General features: G+C 41.5%; 1 long non-coding RNA gene across 1 annotated transcript in view; it reads right to left on the minus strand.

Moving 5' to 3' along the window:
* Positions 1-233: 233 nt before the first annotated feature.
* LOC309337704 overlaps positions 234-27,851 on the minus strand; it is a 45,603-nt gene continuing 17,985 nt past the window's right edge. The window contains exons 2-3 of the long non-coding RNA XR_014154512.1: positions 5,499-5,527; positions 234-307 (exon numbers count right to left, since the gene is read on the minus strand). This is a non-coding gene — a long non-coding RNA (uncharacterized lncRNA). The remainder of the gene's footprint in view (positions 308-5,498; positions 5,528-27,851) is intronic.

Here is a 27,851-nt window from a genome sequence, read left to right on the forward strand (position 1 = left end):
AGCCAACTCAGTGATTAATGCCATTAATGCCAAAACCCCTTTAGGAACACCATCAGTTTCTATATCCTCCAGTGTTGACCACTGCGTTCTCTTATGTTCATCTCTGGGTAACAGCTATTCTACCACATGGCTAAGTTGATTTGCTTCATAGCAGCCACTTACGGTACATTTAGAATGCCCCAACCGCCAAACAATGGGTGGAGATATAATAAAGATTTTTTAATACATGGTCGGTCCAATTGAATTATAAACTTAAGTTTTTCTGCTGTTTGTTCAGATGAGCTATTGCTGTCCAAACTGGCAACATCTGGAACAAAAATCAAGGTACAATCGTTATTTTAGATGCAGCCAGCCTGTCCATAATAGAGAATGGTTTTACTCTGAATAGACTAGAATTGGATGCAACCCAATATATATAAACAGGTCAGTTAAAAATAATTCATTTGAATGGTGAAGTTTCTTGTCTGACACATGATATGATGTTACCTAAAAGTATGAGTACAGTATTCATTCATTAAGTACATCACATGCAACTCCAACATAATTTCACTAAATCATGCGACATACATAAGCACAAACACATCAAAGAGAGGGAGGCTTGAGAGAGGGTTAAAATCTACTGGCTTGTCACATGAAATTAGGTGGGGGAACAACTCTGTGCATAGCAGTTTGGGGGGGGGGGAAATAGCTAAGCTGACATGGTGGTTTAGTGGATTAAAGCATTAGACCATTCCACCACAGTGCCATAGGTCAGGTCAGTCCCATTTTTACTGTCAAGTTCAATCATATCAATGAGAGTTTTGTTTTTGGGGTAGGAGAAAAACACTTACTCTCTGCAAAAAAAATAAAATAAAATCCCCACAAAAATCCATGACTGACTTCCTGATCAGGTTTGGAAGCAGGAATGCCAGGCTATAGGGTGAGACTGAATGTATTACATAAAATCTTACAGGGTTCATTTTTCACAGGTTTAATATGATACAAAAATTCAGAAGCATTGCTGGCTAGTCATTTATCCAATGTTTATCAGAATATCATGGTCTGGGAGTCTCAGTTGGGTTTTAAAAGCAGCTGGAAATAATATAAACACGGATTTGCAACATTAGGTGTGTGTGCCTACTTCATCAAAGGATACAGAGGTCAGCTTGTATTTCAGAACATCATTTATCCTGGCACACCAGTATCTCAGTTGAAATGAGAGAATTCCCAATGGAAACTGTTGGTGCAGAGTGGGAACCAGTAAAGATCAATGAGGGGTTCTGATGGCACTTTTAATCTACCCAGCTGCTAACTAGGATAGTCCTTTTGAGGATTATACCCCTTATAGATAATTACAATAATATTGTGCCTCAAAATCCATGTGCTATAGATATGTGTCCATAAGAGAGAAAATGAACCCTTCTAGGTAATTTAATATTTACCCCTAGAAAAATGTCACTGTTCTACTTAAATGGATTCAGACTGGGAGTATAGAACATATTCCATTAATACAGGAATCTGATTTATACCAGGTTAGTCTATTGGCTCTTCCAGCACAGTATGATCTGGTCTGATTAGCAGTTGTTCTCCAGAGAGTTAAGAACATTTTCTGCATCATCTGTTAACTCATCCTTTCACCTGGAGACAGAGCCTCTCAGAGATCCAGAGAGGTCCAGGCTGCTTCTGGCTTTTAAGGCCCCTACCCACAATAAAAAAAATAAAATGATGGGTCAACATAGAAAAATAAAATAAAGCATAAAATTCAACAACCAAAAGCTGCTTCCTTGCTTGATTCATACTCAATGCAAGAAATAAAAAATGATCCAGCAGGCTATTCGTATGTACGTTTGTTCTCAGACAGAGCTCTCATACAGATCATTTTTTATTGGCTGACCCAAAACATTTTGTGACCCACTTTGTGACCCAAGTAACAGCAACACACGATCAGAGCGATGCATCCTGGGATCCCTCACAATGTGACAGAGGATGTTGGTGTGCACTTCTCAGATTACACAGCAGACTGCCCGGTCAAAGAATTAACAGGCATAATTCTCTACTATATGTGGTGGTTATGTGACAAAGTAAAAGATTTGTGGGAGATGATTTATAATGAGTTAAAGAAAATGTTTAAGAATACATTTATTTAAAAAACCCAGAAGCCTTTTTATTACATATTATCGGTAAAGATATACCGAGAGAAGACAAGTGACTATTTTTGTATGCAACAACAGCAGCAAGAGTATTACTAGCCCAGATATGGAAGCAAGATGAAGTGTCATCGGAAGAGGAGTGGAAAGCGAAACTGACGGACTATGCGGAGATGGTGAAATTGATGGGGAAAGATCCGAAACCAGGAAGATCAAGCATTTGAAAAGGACTGGAACAAATTTGTAAAAGATCACTGTAAAAATTTAAAGACACCGGCAGGAATGTGAAGATACTTGTAATGTGAAATTCTACTATATTCTACTTATGATTTACATAATGATTTGGAAAATGTAAAAGATGCAGTTAATTATGGGATAAAGAAAGAAACCATGAAGGGGTGGAGGGAAGTTCAAAGGTTCAAAAGAACTTAATAAATAGAAATGAAAAATGAATACTGCGAGGATGTTAAAAATGTGGAAAATCAATTTAAAAATATATTATTTAAAAAACCCAGGCATAATTCTCTGTAACATGAGGAACACAGGAGGTTGCCTTCTGGTTGCTCCATCTAGCTCAGCAATGTCCACAATGACAGCCAGTAGACATTCCAGCCTGACCTGGCTGTGGAACCTGGGAGCTTCTACATGCAAGGCAGATGCTCTGCAGTTCAGCAATCCAGTGCTGCTCCATTAGTGACCTTTCATACATTGCTGCTTGCTTGAATGGGCCAGAGCTGTCATAGTCAAAACAACATGAACATGTGATAGAGACAGAATGGAGTGGTGGCAGGTGTGGCAGCAGGAGGGATTAACATTTTTTGTATGCTGGGGCTTTGTATTTACGTGGGATCCCCCCCCCCCCGAAATCCTTTGCATTCTTTGCAACAGCTGGATTTCTCCACAGTGACTCAACATAGTTGAGCTATTGTGCCGGGAAGAAAGAATTTCTTTTCAGGACCCTCTGGTGTGGATGCATCCCTAATGAGGATTTTCGCTGGGGTTTGCTGGACAGCTGTTGCAGTGATAATGGATTGTCTCCTCTTCTTTGTGGGAAAGGATGCGCTGACGTCTCCGTGGTCTGAGCTGGCATTGGGGTGGAAGGAAGAACCTGGCCAAAGTCCACCCACCACGAGTGGATCAAAATAGGTCCATTGATGTACAAATGGATCAAAGAAGTTAACAAATCGATCAAAGAAGTTAAAGAAAACATGCCCTGATTTATAAATGGCAATAATATACAAAACAGGGGTGGAGTGAGGCTGGGGAGGAGAACAAGCAAACAAATCACTACCTGCCTGAATTTGAGAGACAAAGAAATTACGCAAAATGATGCATGTTACCTGGCCTATTGAGGTTATGAACAGAAAGTAAATATCAGGGAGTGATTAGGCTGGAGAAGAATGAACCATCTGTAGTCTTAAATAGGCAGCTGGAAATGCCACTGAAATAGGAGAAAACGGAAGACCCTAAGATCTATGGAGATAATATTCAATGTCTGTTCATTATGTTGTTGTTTATAATAAATAAATTTCTTCCTCGCTCTTCACCATAAGGTCCCAGGGCAGGTTCAACAACGTTAAAATGCAATATTAAGATTCTCACAGGTGTCTTTCCCAGCCCTACCTGAAGCCACTGGGGATTGAAGATGCTTTACCACTGAGTTATGGCCTCCCACAAGGATAACACAAAGAGGCAGAAGGAGCCATACATATAATGTAAAGGTATCACCAAACCCAATGATATCATCACAGAACATTCTGAACAATGGGACCATTGTCAATTTGCATCTCATTATAAAATTAGATAAGTGTTTAATTAATAGCACATGCCAGTTGATGACATAAAGAGATCCAAGAGCATTAGCATATCGCCATCTCCGTTACCAAAGCGAGTCTTTAAATACTCAGGTTCACATGAAAACATTTGTGTAAATAGAAACTGGATGCATCCTAAGGAGAAACACTGTGCAAAATCTTGCTACGTGTGCAAGCTTTATAAACAGTGTTTTAGAAAGGCCTTCTCCCAGTAATTCAAAATAAAGGAAATAATGTATGCCAGATTTGCAGTACCGATACTCAATATTTTAAACAATTTCATGCTATGCCTCTTTAAGGTTGAGCTACATATGTTTGTGCACTGCGCTAGGATAAAGTAAAACAAGCCAAGGGTGTCACTAACCACTGGAAACCGACCAATTCAATCCCACATCTGTCAACCTAAGCCCCATATTCACACAAGTTCTCTTCTGGTAGGGTACCCACCAAAATACCTTCTTTTTAACTTGGGTTGAATATATGTATTGCTTGGGATTGGCTGGATATGAGGAAAGTATAATTAGATGACTAAGGCTCCCTGGCTCCCTCACTGAGAATCTTGAAAACTGGTAATACAAACATCTTAGGACTCCAGTATCACAACCTGGGCAAGGCCCTTTGAAATTTCAAGTTTGTGTCTCCCACTCAAGCACGAGACAGGTTCCACCCACTCCTTTCATAGACCTGTTGGCAGCTAACTGATCAACAGATCTCTAGTCTAGCACATCAGGTAAAGGAGGAGAGCAAATAACCGGCCCATGGAGGAAGAATAATAGAACTGTATTATTATTTATTAAATTTGTATACCACCCTTCATCTGTAGATCTCAGGGTGGTTCATATTACAATTTGAATAGAGTTGGAAGAGTGTTAGTAGTCAAAGCTATCTGTGACTCCCAACACTCTTCCAACACTACAATGTGAACCATCCTGAGATCTAAAGATGAAGGGCAGTACACCAATCTCACCTGCTATAGTGGGGAATTTTATGGACTAGAATATCCGTTTGGTGTCACTAAGCTCTTGTTTTATCATTTTTAGGGGAGATATTACTGGTTGATATTTTAGTGGCACTTGTTGCTTGACTACAACTGCCATCATCCCTGGATATTGGCCATGTTGGCTGAGGCTGATGAGAGGCTATAGAAAATACAAAGCAAACCGAGATGGACCCATGACCTGACTCAATATGCGGTTAAGCGCATGCACACACATAGTGCCATATGCAGAGATCAGGCTACTCAGTCCTCATTCAAGTCACAAGCACCGCCCAGGCATTATAAATTAATTTTGTTGTCAAAAACATAGTACCTGGCAGGAAGGAGATTACAAGATCACGGAATTCCACAAAACATCAACAACAATGTGGCTCACATCATTGCTAGTTATTGCATTACTCATGCCCTATTTCATGTGATTCTGGGTGTGTAAGGAGAACATACCTGGGCAGCATTCCACGTGTCCAACATTTCATTTAAACTGTGTAGGTGGTCACATCTACATGTGGAAGCAGACCAGGAAGGTTATTTATTTAGGTATTTAAAAGATTGGTGCCTCACCTTTTCATTTACCAGGATCCACAGGGCAGCTAAGCAATGAAACAAGACACGCCAATAAAAATTAGCATAAATAATAACCCTCACAGCAGAACTGGCAATAAAATAACAGGATTAAATGGGGGAAGTTAATGGTCTGTTATCCCCAAGTCCCCTCTCAAATGACAATCTTAATTTTCTACCTTAAAACCACACAGTGAAAGATGCAGGCAAACCTCTTTCTGGATTAGAAGTAAATGAGCTCTCTTTGGACTAACACAGAAATTACCCAATTTTTCTGATGGTTTCTTCATGAGGTTAAAAAGCACAGCTGGACAGCTATGGTGCTGTTCCTACCACCACCACCCAGGGCCCTGAACCTCAGCAAGACCCACTGGAGTACACGATTCCACAGTAGATGGTAGCATACCATCTGGCAAGCGAACACGTCCAAAGTTCCAGTCAGACCAGGTTCCAGTTTCTGCAGCCAATCCAAGGGTCAGGGCACCTGGAGGTCAACCCCACACCAGCAGTCCTGAAGAGCGTGCTGGAACATCCAAGCCACATTCCAACCAGCTTGGAAGTTGAGCAGACACAGCACATCAGCTCTGCTTCCCTTTTATACTTTGCATGCTGACTGCAGCATCTGGGCTTGATGAGGCATGTGACCCTCACCTGTTCCAAGCCTACTTCAGCTGAGGAATCACACACCTCCTCCTAGAGCTAGCAAGCAATCTAGTGAGCTGGACTGGGGGCCCTTGAGTGTCTCCTACAGTGTCCCTTCCACTTCTCCCTCCACCTCAGAGCCTGCTGTGTTTGTGGGTACAGGGGCAACTCTGGTTCTGGTGATGGGTCCTGCTGCTCTGGTTTTTGTGCAATGACCTCCATCCCCTTGCCATCCTCCCATCACCCTGTGAGTACATCCTACACCAACCTCTCCTTCCCCATCCCCAGCTTGCCTCGGTGTGTCCCAGACCCTGCTACACCCCTTGCCAGGTTCCTCTTCCTCCTCCCTGTCATCCTGCCAGTTAATGACACCTACCAGTTCATGGCAATGATACTGATTTGAATGGTGCATTTATCCAGATGTCTCTCCAAGCCTGATCATCTATTTACAACCAAGTACTCAGTGGCTTACAACAACCTTACAACTAGCCCAGTATCAACTACACCAGGCAGCTTTCATCAACTTGGTTCTCTCTGGATGTTACTAGACTTCCGTCATCCCTGACCCTTGGCCATATTGGTTGAGGTTGACTGGAGACCAAAACATGTGGAAGGCACCAGATTGAGGAAGGCTCGTCTCTATTGATTGGTAGCAATTCTCCAGAATATCGAGAGGGTATCTAAGTGGGAAGCCAGAATTGAATCTATGATTTTCTGAATGTATTCTACCACTGGCCTTCCCCTGATTGAGCAATAATTCCCTAGTGGCCCTATCAGGGGAAGAACTCTAGACAGCTACCATTCTATTTTTATTTTTATTTTGTAGCCACTGTTGTAACAAGCCAGTTTGACCTGAAGCTGTATTTGGTACAGTTAATGAAAAACAAATCCTTATCCATCAACCAAACTCTAAATTCAGTCAAGTAGGTTTGTTTTTTTTTAATTGTTACCAGGAATGTATGTCAAAGGGGAATCATTCCAAAAAAGAAAAAGAATAAGCAATTAAAAAAGCATTGGATGCAAGAATTAATAAATAAAAGTCAAGTTTGAAATAGTTCCTGTTATAACTAAATACAGATGTTTACTTGGCGGCAATAAGAGAAGATACATTTGAACTCCTTTAAAAAATGTGGATGATGGCCAGCTAAGTTTTACTCAGAGTAGCCCATCAAAATTAATGGACCCAGGTTAGTGCATTGATTTCAATGGTTCTACTCTGAGTAAAACTTAATTGAATACCACCCTGTGCATATGAGATGAGATTCTGATACAGCACAAGCCAGGAAGTTTGTTGATTTTCTTCCAGAACCCTGTATTAGTTTGATTCTCGTATTATTATGATGAATATGCCCCTTTGTGCCAGTTTTCTTTTATTCAACTAGATTTGACAATAACAAAACATAGAGATTTCAGAAACCTTGGCTGCTATCCAGCGCACACTCACCTGGCTTCTTTTGTACTTAGAATGTGTATATATTACCTAGGCATGTATGCTCACATGTGAATTCATTTGTAGAAATAATACCTTTAGCCTCCCTGGCAAAGTGAAAAGTTTTCATGCAAGTTTAACATGTATTCTTTTATCCTTTTTCAAGCAGTGCCACGAGAGGCCATTTGGCATGCTTTTCTAAGCACTTAATAGTCCTAGTATGAACATTTCCACCTCTTACTATTCCCCAAAGGCGAAATTAATAGGAAGCAGTGGAATGCTGACAGCGTAATTCTGTGCAGTGGGTAAGTGTTTTTCTTGCAGGTAAAGGAAAAGTCTGGTTGAAGGCATTGCAATAACAATAACAATAACAATAACAATAAAAAATCAGATTTGCTGACCATATGAATAACCAGTAAAACAGCCAGTACACCCCAGCAAATAAAGGTGTTGATACCACACACCTGTAGCCAACACCCACCCCTGCCACCAATTGTGTCTTGGGCAAGACACCTCTAGCATCTGAAAATAGCAAGAATAGTGGCCTGCCAGACTCCAGTCCTTGTGATGAGGACCAACACAGTAACAGCACCATCCCAACCACATTTATTCAGAAATTACATTGTGCCCTACTGAACCCATTGCTTGCTTTTATTGCCTTCTAAGCGTTTTTAGGATTGGGCTGTAACAAACCACTTTACACACTGAAAGTCATATTGAAATGAAATTGACTAGCAGACACTGAATGCAAGTTGTGATTGTTCAGAGTCTGTGCAAATGAAGTTCAGCCTAACGGGGGGAAATTAAGCTTCCTTTCTGTCTGACCGGTACTTCACGACAACTGTCATCCTCGTGATCAGCAATATCAGAGCAATGATGATGCAATTATTTAAAAATATCCACTGAGTCCCTATGCTTATTCAGGATCCTTTCCAAGTTTTTTTGTTTTTTGTTTTATTTGTATGTTTGGGTGGTCTCTTAAAAAAAAATCTTATTGTGGATGTGTGGAAGACCCTTAAGCAATGGGAACATTTGCTCCAACAGCTGTCGCATCCACCCTCAGCCAGAAAACTGTTTGCTTTTGATGACTAGGGCTCTCGCTACCATCCACAAAATGCACAGCCATTGTTTTCAAAAGGCCTCTATTTACCTTGTTCGCATGGACTTGGCAAGGGTGTGTGCTGTACATTAGAAAACATCTGCCTTCTGTTTTACCGCCGAAAGCTCTTTACTATGAGGCATAATGATTCTGGGTGGGAGGAGATAGCTTGCTTCAAAGCAATTTTCTATGGGAGGGGGCCAGCTGTGGTTGGTTGGCTGGTTAGAATAAAAGAATGTAGAGTATGCACGAGAATTAGGAGCATTGTAAAACGTATACCCTGAGAGACCAGGAAATAACTTAAATTACAGTATCCATTTCCCCAGTTATAGCCTATTGACACATTGCTCAAAAGCTGAGGAGTGCCAGCTCCTGTTCTAAAGAGGATCCCGTTTAACATCTACACACTAAATATTAATCATAGAATCATAAAATTGTACAGCTGGAAGAGATTCTGAGGGTCATCGAGTGGTAGCCCCCTGCAAGGAATCTCAGCTAAAGCATCCATGACAGATATCCATCCAACCTCTGCTTATAAGCCTCCAAGGAAGGAAACTCCCCCACCTCCCTAGGGAGTCTGTTCCACTGTTCCATAGCTCTTAACACCAGAAAGTTCTTTCTGATGTTTAGTTGGAACCTCTTTTCTTGTAACTAGAATCCATTGGTTTGGGTCCTAACCTCTGGAGCAGGAGAAAACAAGTCCATGTGACAGCCCTTTAGATATTTTAAGATAGCTATCATATCTCCTCTGTCTCCACTTTAGCAGGCTAAACATACCAAACTCCCTCAACTGTTCCTCATAAGGCTTGGCTTCCAGACCCTTGATCATCTTGGTTGACCTCCTCTGCACATGTTCCAGCGGGACTATTACTTCCCTTGATCTATACTTCTGTTGATGCAGCCTAGAACAGCATTAGCTTTCTTTGCTGCTGCATCACACTGTTGACTCATGTTAAGCTTGTGGTCTACCAGCCCCCCTAGATGTACTACTGGTAAGCCAGGTGTCCCCCCCCCATCTTATATTTGTGCAGCTGGTTCTTCTTGCCTAAGTGTAAAACCTTGCATTAGTCCCTATTTGTCCCTATTGACATTCTTTTTGTTAGTTTTGGCCCATTTCTCTAATCTGCCTCTTGATCCTCTCCATCTCTTCAACCCACCCTCTCCAAAGCAGGGCTCACATTTCCTGTGGAAGTGATCGCACACTGTGCTTTGCATACTGTCAGTCCAGCTACTGGGGTGTATAAAACACAAAGCTTGACATACAGCGGTGTGCCCAGCACAGTAACATCATGCTTTGCTGTGGGCTAGTATATGTATGGGGAAGATCTTGTACATGGATCCCCCATGAATGTTATGTTTTGCAAAGTGAAATACAGTGTTTGTTTTAAAGCCGACTGCTTGCTTCTGTAGAGAGCCTGAACCCTCTTTCATATGTTTAATAGCCATAGGGTATACACATTTAAACAAAAACTGTTGTACAGAAGGAAAAGGAAGAAAGAGAATAGATATATCCAGTAAGATGGGTTTCTCAGTGATATAATTGCATCAGGATGTGAATTAATATCAGTTTTGCTGAGACAGCAGAGGAAATTTGATTACTGTAAGAATAGCCTAACAAGATGTACCATGACTAAATAGTCCAGAACTAAATATACAATAGTAAATTGTCTTGCCAAGAAGTTAGAGTAATGTTTTCCACCCACTTTTATTTCTTTTTATGCATTACTTAAGCAAAAACCTTTGACAAAATGATTAATTTAAACTTTCTAATTAGTCCACCTTTATTCATGATTTCCTGCCCTGGCTCAGGGGTGCACATATATACCTAACATAAAAATCATTTCATCTAACCAAGGCTAGATTTGCGCGCCCCCCCCCCCACCTTCGGTATCACATCCACAATGAATACGAAATGTCTCTGCTAATAGGCTGCCACTGTAATGCAAGCCAAGAGCAAATTGCTTCATGATTATTGTTCAACATCTAGTGATTCATTGAAAGCTCTCATCAAAGCCATTTAAAATTTCCCATTCAGTTTGAGGGGCCTGTGCAGGAGCTTGCATGAGTGTCATTACTCATGAAGGGCAAACTATGGTGTAGCTCACTAGTCTTCAGCTGGTGGATTGGGACCCACTAGTATAGTGCTTCTCAAATTACGGTTCACTGCTGTTATTGGACTACAACTCCCCATCACCAGTAACTAACAGGACCAGTGGTCAAGGATGATAGGAGTTGTAGTCCAACAACAGCAGGGGACCCAAATCTGAGAAACATCACACTAGTGGGTTGTGGCATGATCCAAGGGGGGTTGCAACAGGAGCACTACTACCATGCAAACATATGGTAAAATATTAAGAAATGGGTCCCCAAATGCATGTTTGGGTTAAAAGTGGGTCTGAATCTGAAAAGGTTGAAGATATGTGGTGTAGTTAAAGCTATACCTCAAGGCCAAAGTCCAGAGCCTCATAACTAGAGTTGCCAGACCTGAAGCCTCCAGATTTGCCTGCCACCTGCCAGGTGGTAGGGGAACAACTTGAGTCTCTAGGTATCCTAAGAAGATGAAAAGGAATTACCCCTCACTTCAGCTGGACCTGGGAACACCCCCTTTTAGCTAAGGATTCTGTCTTCATTTCCAACCACTGGCATATTTGCTTGTTTCCTAAACTTTGTGTTTCTTATTTGAATGACATGCTCTGAGTGACTGTGGTCAATGCTTAATGAATCACATTTAATGACATCAGTGGGGCCCATCCTCTGTGACATTGCTAGGTCCCACACCCATGGCATCTCCCATGGTTTGAGCCCTGAAATATCAGGGTCCAGGATGCTCCTGACCAATCTAATAACAGCTTCAATCTCCACCAATCTAATAACAACTTGATTCAGGAAATGAATCAAGCTGGGGATCAACAAGCAGTACTTTAATTTCAGATATACAGGGCATTAATTGTATCTGCTGTTAATTGACCTGTACAACATCTGTGTAGGTGGAAGAAATGGCAAAATTAGAGCAAACATTTGCCTCAATCCTGTTGCTTCCTCTTCTACTCCCACTTAGTAATATTAACCAATGAACTTCTCCCATCACACAGGAATAACTGGGTTAGCAGGGCCTGGGCAGCAAGCAGAAGTAGCAATTTAAAATTACTACCTTTTTCTTTTTTTTTCTTTTTTTACTTCTGCAGATAGTTTCAGTTAAACTGATTGCCAAGCTGTTTTCTTTTCTTTATTTCAAGGCCAACCGTTTTGCGTTTAACATTGTTGGAATTTGATTTTTAAAATGTTGCATAATCCTATCTCCCATGCATCCTTTCTTGTGGTGGAGAATCAGTAAGCTCAATGAAAAATGGGGTAACCAGTCCTGTGCAACAAACCCAGAATAGACTGTGAATCTACTTCCAGCATCTTAAATCATCATCATCACATCATCTCAGAGCATTACTAGAATGGAGGTGATATTCTTACAGCAGAGGCTTGAACTACTGATTATATTGATTCATTAATTTAGAAGCATTTCTAAGCTGCTTACTATTTAAAAATCCATAAGCAGCATGCAAAATTCTACCTGGAACATCTTTCTCTATCTTGCAGGAGGTAAGCGTTTCTTCTTTAGAAACCATTGAAGCTTTCTTGTAGGCACTGTGTGCCAGCCCTGTGTTACCCAGTAATAAAAATGTGTTGACAATAATGATTCTAATCAGAGCTTTTTTTAATCTGAAACTCACTGGAACTCAGTTCCGGCAACGGTCAGGTGGGTGCCATTGCCATTATAAGAGGATAAGGGGGGAGTTCATTGTGAGTTCTGGCACCTCTTTTTCTAGAAAAACAGCATTGATTCTAATCACGCAATAATTAAAATGAAACCAGGGGAAATGGAACAGTCAGATGGCAAACACTCTATCTCCTAATGTAGATTTATTTATTGCCTCTGCATTGGATGGCTTCTTGGAGCAGTGCTTGAGATTTAACTTGGGAGCTCCAGCTGGACCCAGTAAAGCTTATCAATTATGGAAAAATACTGACTATGGGTAGCACATCATAGCTGCACCATGCGTAGTCTTCTGGTTTCTATCCAAGTGTGATTCAAACATTGACTTTTATCTAAGCATGGAATAGTTTATAAGCATGTTATTTTGTGACCCGCCCCCCCCCTTTGAAAATAAAGATCAACTGAGGCAACCTTGCCATCAGTCTGAGTCTGTGTCTTTGAGTGTAGCTTCATTATGACCTGATCTGATATCTCAAAATAGCTTCTGCAAGCATTTTCAGTGGGGGATCTCTTGTGATGTTATCTCATAAGCTTGCTCAACTGTTTATTACCTTCATCAGCCATTTTTGTGTTCAAGACCTACCAATCTCATGCTGGCCAGGGCAAAAGCAGAGTGGCAGAAGTTTTCTTCTTGCTGGTCTTTCTTTCTTTCTTTCTTTCTTTCTTTCTTTCTTTCTAAAAAGAAAATCTTCCTCATTGGATTCAAATGGGCAGGAAAATACATATGCCAGCTGGCATGGTCCCCCCCTTTCCATTCCAGGAGCATGTCTGGGGAACAATGCAGATTTGAATCTGGTTGATCCAAAGTCTCCCCCAGCTTGCCCTAAAACAACTTTGGAAGACCCCATTTTATCCCCATTATCAAACGAAGATCATGGCCACTGGTCCCATCCCCTCCTGGCAAATAGAAGGGGAAGAAATGGAGGCAGTGAAAGATTTTGCTTTTTTGGGCTCCATGATTACTGCAGATGGTGACAGCAGTCACGGAATTAAAAGACGCCTGCTTCTTGGGAGAAAAGCAATGACAAATGTAGACAGCATCTTAAAAGGCAGAGACATCACCTTGCCAACAAAGGTCCGTATAGTTCAAGCTATGGTTTTTCCTGTAGTGATGTATGGAAGTGAGAGCTGGACCATAAAGAAGGCTGATCGCCAAAGAATAGATGCTTTTGAATTATAGTGCTGGAGGAGACTCTTGAAAGTCCCATGGACTGCAAGAAGATCAAACCTCTCCATTCTTAAGGAAATCAGCCCTGAGTGCTCACTGGAAGGACAGATCCTGAAGCTAAGACTCCAATATTTTGGCCACCTCATGAGAAGAGAAGACTCCCTGGAAAAGACCCTGATGTTGGGAAAGATGGAGGGCACAAGGAGAAGGGGACGACAGAGGACGAGATGGTTGGACAGTGTTCTCGAAGCTACCAGCATGAATTTGACCAAACTGTGGGAGGCAGTGGAAGACAGGAGTGCCTGGCGTGCTTTTGTTCATGGGGTCACGAAGAGTTGGACACGACTAAACGACTAAACAACAACAACATTTTATCCACACACCACCCTTAGAATACTAAAGATGGGTCAGCATTGACACAGTGGAGACTCTGACTGTGGACCACCACCATCCCCACCACTGACTTATTTCTCCAACTCTTGAGAAGTGGACCCACAGCACTCTCACCCTCTCTGTTCCTTTCAAAGGGAGCATAACAGTGTTTGTGTGTAGGGGGGAAGCATTAACAATATGTATTTTAAATGTCTGAGGGGCCCTAACTCTTAAAAGAATTATGCTGATATTAAGTTTATATTAGTTTGATTTTATGGCATGTGCTTACTAGACTGCTAAGCCAACTCCAGTGAGGACAGCCTAGAATGCAAGGAATTCTCATGCGGACACTTGCGCAAATAAAATTAAACTAGAGATTCAATGTTTGTGTTTCCAAGCAAGAAAAAGAATATCCAAAATATGTGTGCTGGAGATGGACAATATGCAAAACTTCAAAATTTTGAGTGTTAGCATTTGTGATAGAAACTGTGTTGTCTTTTAGATTGCATTCTTATGTGCTGTGGCCAAGAGAGATGAAGAGGAATAGTTGTGGAGGGTCATTTAATACTCAAATGTGACACCTAGGACTGTGCATTGAAAAGTAGATGAAAAATGGGGGGTGGGGAGTACTTGCGAATTGTAACAACATTTTAATTTTAAAATCTGACACACAGAGAGAAAGCAAAATAATTCACTGAGCTGGTATGTAGTACAAATCTGAAACAGCTCTATAAATCTGAACAACACTTCATTCTATGGAATACAGAGCACAAATACAAATCTGATAGCTGGTATGGAAATCCTGAAAACATGCAGGCAGTATCTGCACAAGTATTTAGAAGAGGAAGGGCTATGAACGCAAATCTAACGTCTGCAATACACACATGGCCTTGCTAGCAACATGACATCCATCTACAGGTTCCTGCTCTGTAGCCTCCCTGAGTGCTTTTGCCTGGCTGAAAGTGTCCTTGAACTTTGATAATAATGCTTCTTGTTTGTCTAGATAGGGGACATGTATGTAGAAACCTGTGGCATTCATGTCATGGAATGTACCCTATTGTGTAAAAGTAAGAGTTGCACCTGCTGCTCCAACCACTTTGCCTCTAGCCCTGCCTACCACTGCCATGTGGCCCCCAGAATGTTCCCATGAGCCAATGTGGCCCTCTGGCTGAAAAAGCTTCCCTGTCCCTGATCTGACAAATAGCAAAGTCTACCTTTTTACTGTGTCTTTTAACCTGCTGTGGATTCTTTCTAATACGAATTTCCCTGATTGTTTCTTTGACCACGTATTTGGCCCAATTTGTCCAGATACCATGATGCTAATAACCCTATCACAAAGCCGACCCTCCCTTGCCACATTAGTGAAGCAAATGAAAATCTTGCACACTCTCAGAATGTTGCAAGAACATCATCCAGGCCCACCATTGTACTGTACATATTCAAAAATGAAATGGTTCGAGTAGCTGAGATAAGATCAAATTCATTGCATGAATCAGTAGTTTAGCTGTGGGAATTTAGATCAGGTGGGGAATGGGATTTGGAAAGAGAGAGGATGGAGAAAGAAAGAAACAGTCTGGACAATGCATGATGACACCAATTTACTGTGACACAAACTTCCCACAGATTGGAACAGAGCTTCTCAGACATTGTATTGCCAAATGCAGCAAAGAAAATCCAGCTGATACTTATGTCAGCAGAAGAAAGGCTGTAGCTCAGTGCTGGAGCATCTGCCTTGTGTGAAAAAGGTCTCATGTTCAATCCCTGGAATCTTCAAGGTCTTGCTTGGAGAGACACTGGCTGCAACCCTGGGAAGCTGGCACCAGTAACTGCAGACAAAGAAGCCCATACTGAGATAGTTCGGCATGGCCAAACTCGGCCCTCCAGATGTTTTGGGACTACAATTCCCATCATCCCTGACCACTGGTCCTGTTAGCTAGGGATGAGGGGAGTTGAAGGCCAACAACATCTGGAGGGCCAAGTTTGGCCATGCCTGAAGATGAACCAATGGCCTGACTCAATAAAAGGCAGCTTACATTTTTCTATGAAAAAGAGAGCCAACATGGTATCTTCCAGATGTTGTTGGACTACAACTCCCCACCCAGCATGGCCCAATGTTCAAGGGTGATGGGAGTTGTACCACAACAGTATTCTAATATTTCAATTAGTACCAACGTAAATGTCACAAAGCTGTGGGCAAATGTTCATGTTTTTCAGAACTCATTATCAGGCTGGATATTCAGCAAACAAAACAGAGGAGCAGGCAGGTGAGAATAGTGTGTGATGCAGTTCCCCTAAAATCTGCAGTTTGCAATAGTGTTAAAATGGAATCCAAGAGAAGTTATGCAGATATTTTTGTATTAGTCTCTCTGGATGCAGGGCAGGTTGCATACTGTGTGTGCGTGTGCAAGTGCAGACATGCACACACACGCACACGCATTTACAGATCCCATCTTTCTCCTGCTTGTGAAAAAATAAAATCTAATTTTTACTCATTTTCTGGTTGTAAACAGGAAAGACATATTATCTTTTCAAAATATAATCTTTCATTTAACTGGGGCATGTGCATTACATAATATACTTAAGCAGGTTATAAATGGGACATCTTTGGTATCTTCTATTAGTGTTTGTCTAATTCCTCTCTTCTATTATATTCTAATAGGATTAAGACATGCGGCCTTCAGGGACAGAAACCCATCCCTTTCATCCACCCTTGCACATGAAAGGTATCAAACAGAATAAATATGTTTGGTTTTATATAAAAGAGAAATCCCATTCTATTATTACATTATCCATGCCCTTTTACTGGAACAAAAAAAGGGGGCACACACAGGAGCTTCTTCTCAACTTGTTGAAATGATAAAACTTAATTGACATGTAGTTCCCACTGCCTACATGGTACATGGCAAATGCTGCCTGATTTGGAAGAAGGGCTCAACTCAAGGAGGGGAAGGGGAGTGGACTAGGAGAAAGTTTGGCGGAGGACTTAAGCCAAGACTGGGGTGACCCCAGTTCAAATATTTGCTCAGCCATAAAGTTAACTGGGAATAAACCAACCATCTTTAGTCAGCCTAGCTTACCGCACACAATTGTGGTGAAGATAAAAGGGGTTCACATGTAGAGAAAAGGCAGAGTATGATTGTTTATTACCTTTCCATTATGTTTATAGCTTTATGGTGCAATTCTTTGAGAATAAGCCCCCCTTTCTGCGTAATCCAGAAGGAATTCCTTCTGTGTAACCATACATAGGACTGGAATTCTTAACTACACATCTTACTTATCTGAATTCACAAAACATCCCCATGATCTGCCAACATAATTCTTTTTAACACGACAGCTTTAATTCAGGCTTGTAATCTCCCAGCTGTTTGGGATGCACCTTTTTCTTCTTTCCTGATCATTCCATAAAAGAAGTAGGATTGCATTTGGGGGGGGGGAATCCAAAGTAATTACAGTGTTGAATTGTGAGAAGCAACTGTAGCATGATGTATTCCGCACCACCACCCCAAAGCTTTGCCCACATAGTGAAGTTTAAAAGGACAACCTTCAAAGGAAAGTTATATAAGATGTAATCAACAGTTCCCCTTCCCATTTTATATTTTATCAGTGTGTGGACACATTCTTTCAGGACTGGCCCAAGATATTTTGGCACCTGAGGCACACCACCAAATGGTGTCCCTTCCTGCTAGGGAAGAAGTGGTGAAAGAAGATCTACATTAGGAGCAAGAGAAGAATAAAGATCTACATTGGGATCTGCTGCCCGTGGATCTGGTGGTCGGCTCACCCGGCCTCATGGGTGGGCTAGCCCTGCATTCGTTTTTGGTAGTATAAAATTCCAGGTTCACAGATGTATTGGCTAATTACCTGTGGCAATTTTTTCAGAAGAGATTCCGACATCTGTGAGTAACTGACCACACCTGATGCTCCACCCCTTGTGCTCTTTCTTTTCACACAAGGGCTGCCCAGGACCCACCTACTTACCACAGGGCTCTGCCCAATTAGTCAAGTGCTTCATAGCATTTTGGAAATACTTGAAAGGGGAAGCTCCTCCCTTAATTTATTCCTCTGTCAGAAGGTGCCAACCCAATCCCGACAGCAATGCGAGGCTTATGACATCATCCTCTCCCTCCCCACCCTTGCTTAATGTATACAATTGTATACACATTTGGATCCCAGTGCCTAAATTGAAAATGTTGTCTAATTTGGTAGAGCACAGACATTGCATGCAAAACGTTCCAGGTTCTTATCTGCAAATCTAGAGAGCTATTGTCAACTTAGTGTGGATCAGAAATGGGAGCCTTCAGGTAGAAGTGGCCTCCAACTCCCCCCAGCCCCAGTCAGCATGGCCAATGGCCAGTTCTCCAACCAGTATTTACACACACATATATATAGAGAGAGAGAGAAACAGAGATGCGGATAAAACACAGTGATGGAAATATCATACAAAAATATATTGTTAGGAGAAATTGCTTGCAGTAATGTGTGCATTAGTCAAAATTGCACACCAAAAGTTTTTGTTAGGAGAAACTCACACTAAAATACTGAACAATTTCCATGACGGTTTTTAAAAAATTGCAAATTGCTGCAAAAATTTGGAGAAATAACTTTTACACAGGAAAAAATGAGAAACGGAGAGAATCGAAGTTGACAGGTCCTGCCACCCCTACGGACTACTGATGTAGACTGAGTACTGAGCTAGACTGAAAGGTAGAAGGGCACCACTCTGAAGTCATTCTGCCTTCATTGTTTGTGTCTGCCGATGACTTTAGCCCTACACAGGGCTGGCCTGCTCATGAAGTGAGCTGAGAGCATCTCAGGTGGCAGATTCAGCCTCTGGCTGCTTGCTGCTGTCACCCACCACAGACTTCTGCTGCCACCACCTGTCACCTGCTCCTCTCTGGCCTCCTTTTACTCCCTGTGGAGAAGGTGATAGTGGCAGCAAGGGGGCTACAGAGGAGCAGGGAGCAGGAACGCGGGGAGGTTTCTATGGAAGAAGACGTGGCAGCTGGGCAACGGAGAAAGAGGAAGCACTTTCTCTTTTGCCTCAAGCAGCAAAATGTTCTGGCCCTACAGTCACTTTGCTAAGGAACACAACACCTTATTAAACACTGTTGAAACAAGGTTTGCTTTAAGAGAAACAGTACAAGCACTACACCTATTCAAAACAGGATCCATTTACATACCTGCCAATTTGGGAATGTTTCCATTCATCACTCCTGTTATTCATGTACATGTCGCCACATTAGATCAAGTACATTTTCCTTGCCCATCCCACCACTTTCTATTATGCATGAATCTGAAGTCAGCATATCTCATCACAAGATCACTGAAAGGCTTGGGGACATCCTGGGTACTTCATCTGCCCAGCCTACTTCCGAAATGCTTCCTGATACCATCTTAGCTGTAGCAATCAGCGCACAGATATCCTAGATAAGGCTTGTAGTGACACATCCAATTCTGCTCTACAGCTTGCCGTGCCCTCGCCAGTTATGTCCTTACTTCATATACAGATGAAAACTTGTGGGAACTGAAAGCTGAAGCTGAGTGTGGGATTCCATACCGGGTCAGGGCCAAATTACATGGGGTTTGATGAATCAGGGGAGGAAGGGTTAACCTATGTTCCCTTCTGGGGTCCCAATCTGGTTAAGGGCATCCTGCACTTGCTCTTTGCTTGGGCAAAAGCTCCCATTAGAGCAAAGATCCATATTTACCTAAAAATGCAACCCAGTCATCTGTGGAATGTTGTTGTTGTTTAGTCGTTTAGTTGTGTCCGACTCTTCGTGACCCCATGGACCAGAGCACGCCAGGCACTCCTGTCTTCCACTGCCTCCCGCAATTTGGTCAGACTCATGTTTGTAGCTTCGCGAACACTATCCAACCATCTCGTCCTCTGTCATCCCCTTCTCCTTGTGATCTTTCCCAACATCAGGGTCTTTTCCAGGGAGTCTTCTCTTCTCATGAGATGACCAAAGTACTGGAGTCTCAGCTTCAGGATCTGTCCTTCCAGTGAGCACTCAGGGCTGATTTCCTTAAGAATGGATAGGTTTGATCTTCTTGCAGTCCATGGGACTCTCAAGAGTCTCCTCCAGCACCATAATTCAAAAGCATCAGTTCTTCGGCGATCAGCCTTCTTTATTGTCCAGCTCTTACTTCCATACATCACTACTGGGAAAACCATGGCTTTAACTATACGGACCTTTGTTGGCAAGGTGATGTCTCTGCTTTTTAAGATGCTGTCTAGGTTTGTCATTGCTTTTCTCCCAAGAAGCAGGCGTCTTTTAATTTCGTAGCTGCTGTCACCATCTGCAGTGATCATGGAGCCCAAAAAAGCAAAATCTTTCACTGCCTCCATTTCTTCCCTTTCTATTTGCCAGGAGGTGATGGGACCAGTGGCCATGATCTTCGTTTTTTTGATGTTGAGCTTCAAACCATATTTTGCACTCTCTTCTTTCACTCTCATTAAAAGGTTCTTTAATTCCTCCTCACTTTCTGCCATCAATGTTGTGTCATCCATCTGTGGAATATATATATTTATTTCTAATGAAATTGTTTTGTTTTTAAAAATCATACGGTTGGTTTTATTTTTTTAGAACATATGTTTGTGTGTTTTATTCTGCTTTTTTAATTGTGCATACCACTTCAATGGCTTCATGTTGTGAAGCGGTCTATAAAATTATCATCATCATCATCATTTACATCATTATCATGGTCATCATCATCATTATATTGTTCTTACTGACATAACAACACAACATATTGCAACTCCCTCTAACCTCTGTTTGGTACATTCTTATTGTTCAATGGCATGGATGTGTTTTTCTTTAATTTTCCACTTATCAGAGGAGCCTTGTCTAGCAGTCGGATGAAATTTATATTAATAAATAAAAATGCTCCCATAATTGAACTGGCAAAAAGCAGGTAGGTATATGAGTGAGCAGCATTGGACAAGTCCCAAAATAGTATCAGTAAGTTCTTCTTTTTTTAAAAAAAACATGCATCCTGGAATGTATTTATAATAAATCTTTCCGGCCCATCTTTCCCAGTGACTATCTTCAAAGAATTTCATAAGACAGTGGCTTGATTTTAAAACTGTAATAAAAAACCCAAATCAGAAATGGAAATAGAACATCTTTTTAAAATGTTAAATTCTGACCAGCACATTTTCAAATGTAGCACTTCAGATTCTGATGGTGAAAACTGAGCACAAATTTTGACATTTGCATTTCAAAATCAAACTTTGACATCAGTATGACTAATCTACGTAATACTTTTTCATTAGTTCCAAGGGACATTCCCTGATTTAAGTAACGATGAGAAGCTAACACAGCACTTATGAAGTACTGTGGCAACTCACTTGTCAGAATCTATTAAATATTTCCTGATATTATCATATATTATAAAGATTATTAAAAAGAAAAAAGAACAAATGAAATGAAATGGAAGCAGGACTTGTCAGCTTGGTCACTGGTGATGTCATAAACAAGAAGAAAAAGGTCTTCATTAGATTCAATCCAAGCTCTGATAGAAGCTATGCTCACAAAGGAAGTGCTAAAATAGGTATGTATTTGCATTTTACCAGGAACAAAATATGACAGTTCCCTGATCTAGCAACTGTGTGCTCCCCTTCACAAAAGATGACTGGGCCTCAACCCTTCTGAGTTAACAGCTGCACAGTGTTTGCATTAAAACACAATTGCTTGAAAAGGCCCCCATTCTTAATCCAGGAGGAGAAAGTATTTGAAGTCTTCAAAGCATCCTGGAAAATAGACAGATTTCCTCCAAATAAATGAGATTTTCACATCTTGTTTGCTCTATGTCAGAGCAGATCGGAGATACAAATGTGTCTGTTGCTGAGGTCACTGGTCATACTTTATGAGAAGAGTAAGCAGAGGTATTTCCTGTCTGAAAGAAGAAATGAGACTTATAAAATACAGTTACAGTGGTGCCTCGCAAGACGAAATTAATCCGTTCCGTGAGGCTCTTCGTATAGCGGTTTTTTCGTCTTGCGAAGCAAGCCCATTGACAGCTTAGCGGATTAGCGCTATTAGCGGTTTAGCAGCTTTTAGCGGATCAGCTGATAAGCGGCTTAGGGCTTAGGAAAAGGGGGGGAAAAGGGAAAAAACCCCGCAGGAACTCGCAAGACATTTTCGTCTTGCGAAGCAAGCCCATAGGGAAATTCGTTTTGCGAAGCGCCTCCAAAATGGAAAACCCTTTCGTCTAGCAGGTTTTCCGTCTTGCGAGGCGTTCATCTTGCGGGGCACCACTGTATTGCCTGTTGTGTAAATAATAATTGAGAGATTATGACATTAAGATATAAAATACTTCAGCCCTTTTCCCATGAAGCATCAGGAACTGGCACAATTAAGGCAGATGTTCTGAGTTTGAATGGTCATAATATTTGGCGCCAAGAGGTATGGACAGACATAGCCTCTGAGTAACCAATGGGGCATATTGCTAACAATTATTTTTTTGTGTTCATTATTACAAAGTATTTGGCTACTTGTTTCTTTTAGGGCAGAATGAACACCACCCATAACAAATGCTGTCCACTGAATCTTCATAATGAAGATTTTATTTATGTTATTAATTTATCTAACAGAATTTATATACTGCTTGATCATAATAAAACCTCAGAATGGTTTACAAAAAGAAATAAATAAAAGAAATTTAAAAGCAGGTATTTTAAAACTAACAACAACTAATTAAAATTAGCAATACGGTAGATTAAAGCACATGTAAATTCTGCACGCCTGGATAGGGTTGCTGAAACAAAAATGTTTTAAAGACGTACTGGTAAGAGTATAAGTGTAAGTGCTACCACACTAAGAGATTAGTGTGAATTCTCTGAAATGCTCCAGAAAAGAGCCATGCCAAATTCACACAACTGGTCAGAATAGGCAAACCTCATCTCCTTCCATTTACATCTCATTTCTCATCTTCAAAGCATAGCTTTCCCCATTACATAATGGAGGTTAAGTCACTAACTTATTCTAGTACTTTTTAGCACCTCTATGCATGAGCTCCAGGGCCCTCCCACAGAAAACCTACTGGATCCAGAAGGCAACTGTTCGTATCCCAAACTGGTAACATAGGCCACTATTGGTTGAGATATTAGTGATAATAGTAACACCACACATTACCTTACTAGGGCTGTTGTGGTGATCACTGAAGTAATATTTGTGAAGGAGCTGTTGTCCTTAAGCCCATTTCCAAGGAAATAATTATCTGCATGGCAACCTTGCATCAAAAGTTGGAGAAGGTTCTCCATAATTCATTCAATGGGATGCCCTCTAGATCTTTGTTGGACTACAATTCCCATCAGCCCCAGCCAGCATGGCCAATGGTCAGGAAGATGGAAGATTTCGTCCAACATCACCTGGAGGGTGCCATATTGGCTACCCAGTTCTGTTTCCAGTTTTGTAGAATAGTTCAGAGAAGATCAGATTAAGCTGGGAAAATCGATGCCTACAAGATGCTGGGAAAATAGATGCCTACAAGAAGATACTGAAGTGTTCCAGTACTGCCATCACTACAAGGGTTGTGGTACTGTGGATCAGGGAGGGAGGGAATTATCTCTTTCTTGTTTCTCCTCATCTTTGAGCAGTGACTTAGATAGTATCTTAGAATATCACTGGCTATTAGGCAGCGCAGTTTGTGAAATCAAGATCTGAGTCACCCCGTTTTAGCCATTAGCCATTTAGTCGTTAGTTCTGCCACTCAGCCTGCTGTGTCATCAAGACAAGGATTGGTGGATGCTTCATATTAAAGGATCAGGCATTTCCTCTTCCCCATGTGCTCTACACCAGGGATGTCCAATTTCCAAGAGACTGCAATCTACTCCCACTAAAAGGACCCCGGCAGTGATCTACCCATTGTATTGATGAAAGTTGTTGAGCTTTTTGGGGGGAGGAAGACCCAAAGTTGTTGATCGAACTGTTGGACATTCCTGCTCTACACAATCACCCTCCGCAACCTTTACAGGTTTTAAGGTTTGACAAAACTGACCTCTCCTTCCTTCAGAGTGAATGTTTACTTTGAATCACAAACTTTGACCCACCAATCCCTTACTGGGTAGCTCAGAGCTTTCCGAACTTTTCATGCTGGTGACATACTTCTTAGACATGCATCATTTCGTGACACAGTAATTCAGTTTTACTAGGAAACCAGAGGTTAAACAAACCTCTTTCCAGGCCCAGGAGGAGTGCGAGGAGAGTTCGTGCAAAACACCTACACACTGCAGCCGACACACTAAAGTGTCGCAACACACAATTTGGAAAGCCCTGGTGTAGCTGTTGGATGTATTCAGAGCAGGGATTAGTGGTACCTTCGTCCTCTTTCGGACTTCATTTCTTCATGTGGAGGAGAAAACCATGCAGGCTGTGGAATGTTTTCTTTGAACGACTGCAATGCTGTGTACTGTAATTAATTTTCTTTCTATTATCGTTATAGAAAGCACTGCATTTTTACATGCTTATCTATGCTTGTTTAAAATGTTTTACTGATTGTATCTATGCTTTACTGATAATTACCTTACGTATTCTAGTTGGGTGTTTTTTTTAACAGTTTGATGTGTTTTAACAATAATTTTATTTAGGGACTCTTGTGATTTAGTGGTTGATAAATATTTCTAAATAAAATCATAAATTCTTTCTACTTCATGTGTATTGTATGGGCCCAGGCCAAACCCTTTGGGATCTGAGGGCTTTTTAGATTTTGGCCCATTTTTTTATTTTACCATCTTTCTGAAGGTGCTCTGTACCTGGAAGGTGCTCTGTATGGTTCTCTTACAGCCCCGTACAATAGGTGCAGCATCCACCTGTTGCTCATAGGTTGGATGTGCTTGTGAAGTGAACTCTGTTCCTGCCATTCAGAGACATAAAGAACTGCATGGTGTGTGTGTTGACCAGAGAGCCCTATTTGCTCAAAAGGACTGCATGTGTGGTGCCAAAGTGGGCTCTGGGGTCTATAGTCCATATGCACAGAGTTTCCACAGCTTTGCCTCAGAAGGAAAAAGACTTGCTTTTGCCAAGGACAGTTCCTGCTTGGATGGCCAACCTGCCCTTAGTAATGATGCACTCAGGGCAAGAGTTCAGGGTGCCATTTAGTAGCATAAGCTGGAGGAAACTACCTCCCCCACACCAAATACAGGAAGGTTGCCTTACCACTGAAATAAGTGAATCAATATACATTGCCCACCAACCCACCCCAAGCAAGGGTAAAATGTTCGTCCGAGGCTCATATATCCAAAGAACATTCCCAACACCAACCACTTCCTTCAATATGGCCACATTATTTGTTTGGGCAGATTAGAACTTCTCCCTCCAGATTCTGTAAACAGACAATAGTCAAGTTTCAAACAAATCAGCTCATTAAATGAAGGTTGCAAATGAGACAGAAATTGCCTGCAAACATATGTAACCCAGGCACAAACAGACAAAATGAAAAGCTAACAAGGCTACAATTAGTTGCTAGGTGTAGGCAAGCATATGGTGAAGTGGGTGCATGTAAGACATGAATAGGAATAGGTCACAGACCCCACAGCAGAGAAATAAGGTTTGCGATTGTTTATAATTTGAGTGATGCCAAATGGCTCTTTCTATATTTTTGCAACAGGGTTGAAGGTGGAAATGTTAAATTACGTGTCTTTTAATAAAAATATGCATGCATATGATGAACATCAGCTCCCTTATCAGAGGACTGCAAACCAGTGAATCCAATTTTTAACAAGGAGGACAGCTGGGAAATTACAGACAGAGCCTAACTTCTGTCCAAGGAAATTTAGTAGAAGCATGATTAAAGCTAGAATTGTCAAACATTTAGAAGAACAAGACTTGCTGAGGATGAATTGGAATGGCTTCAGGCAAGTGGTGTTGCTAAACTTTTATGATATTTGGGAGCCTCAACACGCACAGAAATGGGTGCACTGCAGCTTTCAAAAAAACTGTTGACAAAAGTACTATTTGGGTATTCCTCCTGTGAGGATAAGCATGCATGGAAGATGTACTGGCAGGACCACCCACTTTGATGTGTCACCTTCCCCATTTTTACAGCTGTTTGTAAATTGAACAGCAGACTTCTGAAATGGGGACCCTCCTGCACTTGTGGTGGCACCACCAGGGGGAAGAGGGCATTGCCTCTAATAAGCTTTTGCATGTCTGAGGGAGAGAAACCAGCCATGTCAAAGGCCAAAGAGAGCAAGCTCTGGGACTCCAACCCAACTGTTAATAGCACAGAGCATTCAAGCACTTAGCTTTCAGTATGACTTGAAATATTTGGCCTTGATTCAGGTATGTTGGAACTCCAAGGTTTTGTTATCCAAAACTTTGAATCACTTTCATATTTATCTGATTATTAGTCTTGGCTGTCCATCAGTCAGGTTCCCCACGTGTGATTTAAGACCCTGACTATGCAGGATTTAGCACTTTGAATGAGGGAAATCTATAAAGACAGGGAAAGTGACATGTCAGAGGGTGCATGGTTTGCCAGTGCTTCCCTGCTCTTCTTTACATGATTTTCAGGGCTTACAGTCCCTCATCAAAGCATTCTGAATAAGCTTAATGGCTCTGTGAAAAGAGGACAGATCCTGCTTTGGATTCATGACTGTTTAAAGGGCAGAAAACAAGCAGTGGAAATGAACCGCACACCCAAGTATGTGTATTTGGGACCAATATTCTTTAACATTCATGAATGAACTAGTGTAAGACTGAGCAAGTAAGGTAGCTAAGTTTACAGACGCCAGTTAATTGTTCTAGATGCTGAAAACTCAGGTTGCTGAAAACTCATTGTTGAACAAACAACACCAGAAACATCTCTCAAAATTGGGTGAATGGGGCAACAAACTGGCAAATGAGATTTGGTGAGTGTGCAAAGGGATGCATGTATTTGGGGCAAAAGAATCCCAGCTTCATATATGCGCTGATGGGGCATGAACTGGAGATGGCTACCTACCTACCTTTATAGCTCCATTAAACTCAGTGGATCTCATTTTTTAGTACACATAAGAGTTTTCTGGTCAAAGCAACAATACAGCCTCTGCTCTGCCTAAAGTTCACCTTGCATTTTCTAAGTCTCTGTGATCCACCTCTTGCATTCTTTTCACTGGCCAAAATTTTTATTCCCTGACTGATTAGGGCAGCCAAGACTAATCAGATAAATATGAACGTGATTCAAATATGAATGTATTTCAAAGCTTTGGATAACCAAACCTTGGCATTCCTACATACCTGAACCTAGGTCAAATAATTCAAGTCATGATGAAAACTGAGTGGCTGGATGCTCTGTGGTATTTGCAGTGTGGATCTGAACCTTTGGACTGACATGACTGATTCTGCCTCCTGCCTCAAGATATGCAAAAGATCATTGGAAGCATTCCCCCACTTTATTGCTAGTGTAAACTCCTGAATCCAAACCACATGCCTTACCCAGGGAGCCTCTGGAGGCCATTGCTGTCAGCGGTCTGGCTTGCACATTACTTAAACCAAAGTTTAAAGTAAACTATGGTTTAAAGTAAACGACCGATATGCTGCTGCATGCGGCTCAAAGGCCACCACAGTACTCCTCCCAGCTTCCTTTATTCAATACACCAGGAAGGAAGCATACCAAAGGCTGCCTTTTCATTTGTTCGTTCTTCATATTCCTCTGGTGGGGGAGAAGCAAAGCAAGGTTTTTGAAGCAGTATGGACTAGCATCCTGCTGCTTCACATTACCATAAACTATGGTTTATTGAAGGGACGTGGGTGACGCTGTGGGTTAAACCACAGAGCCTAGGACTTGCCAATCAGAATGTCACAGTTCGAATCCCTGCAACGGGGTGAGCTCCCGTTGCTCAGTCCCTGCTCCTTCCAACCTAGCAGTTCGAAAGCACGTCAAGTAGTGCA

The sequence above is a fragment of the Podarcis erhardii genome, assembly GCF_964252035.2.
Source record: "Podarcis erhardii genome assembly, chromosome: 3".
Taxonomy (NCBI): Eukaryota; Metazoa; Chordata; class Lepidosauria; order Squamata; family Lacertidae; genus Podarcis; species Podarcis erhardii.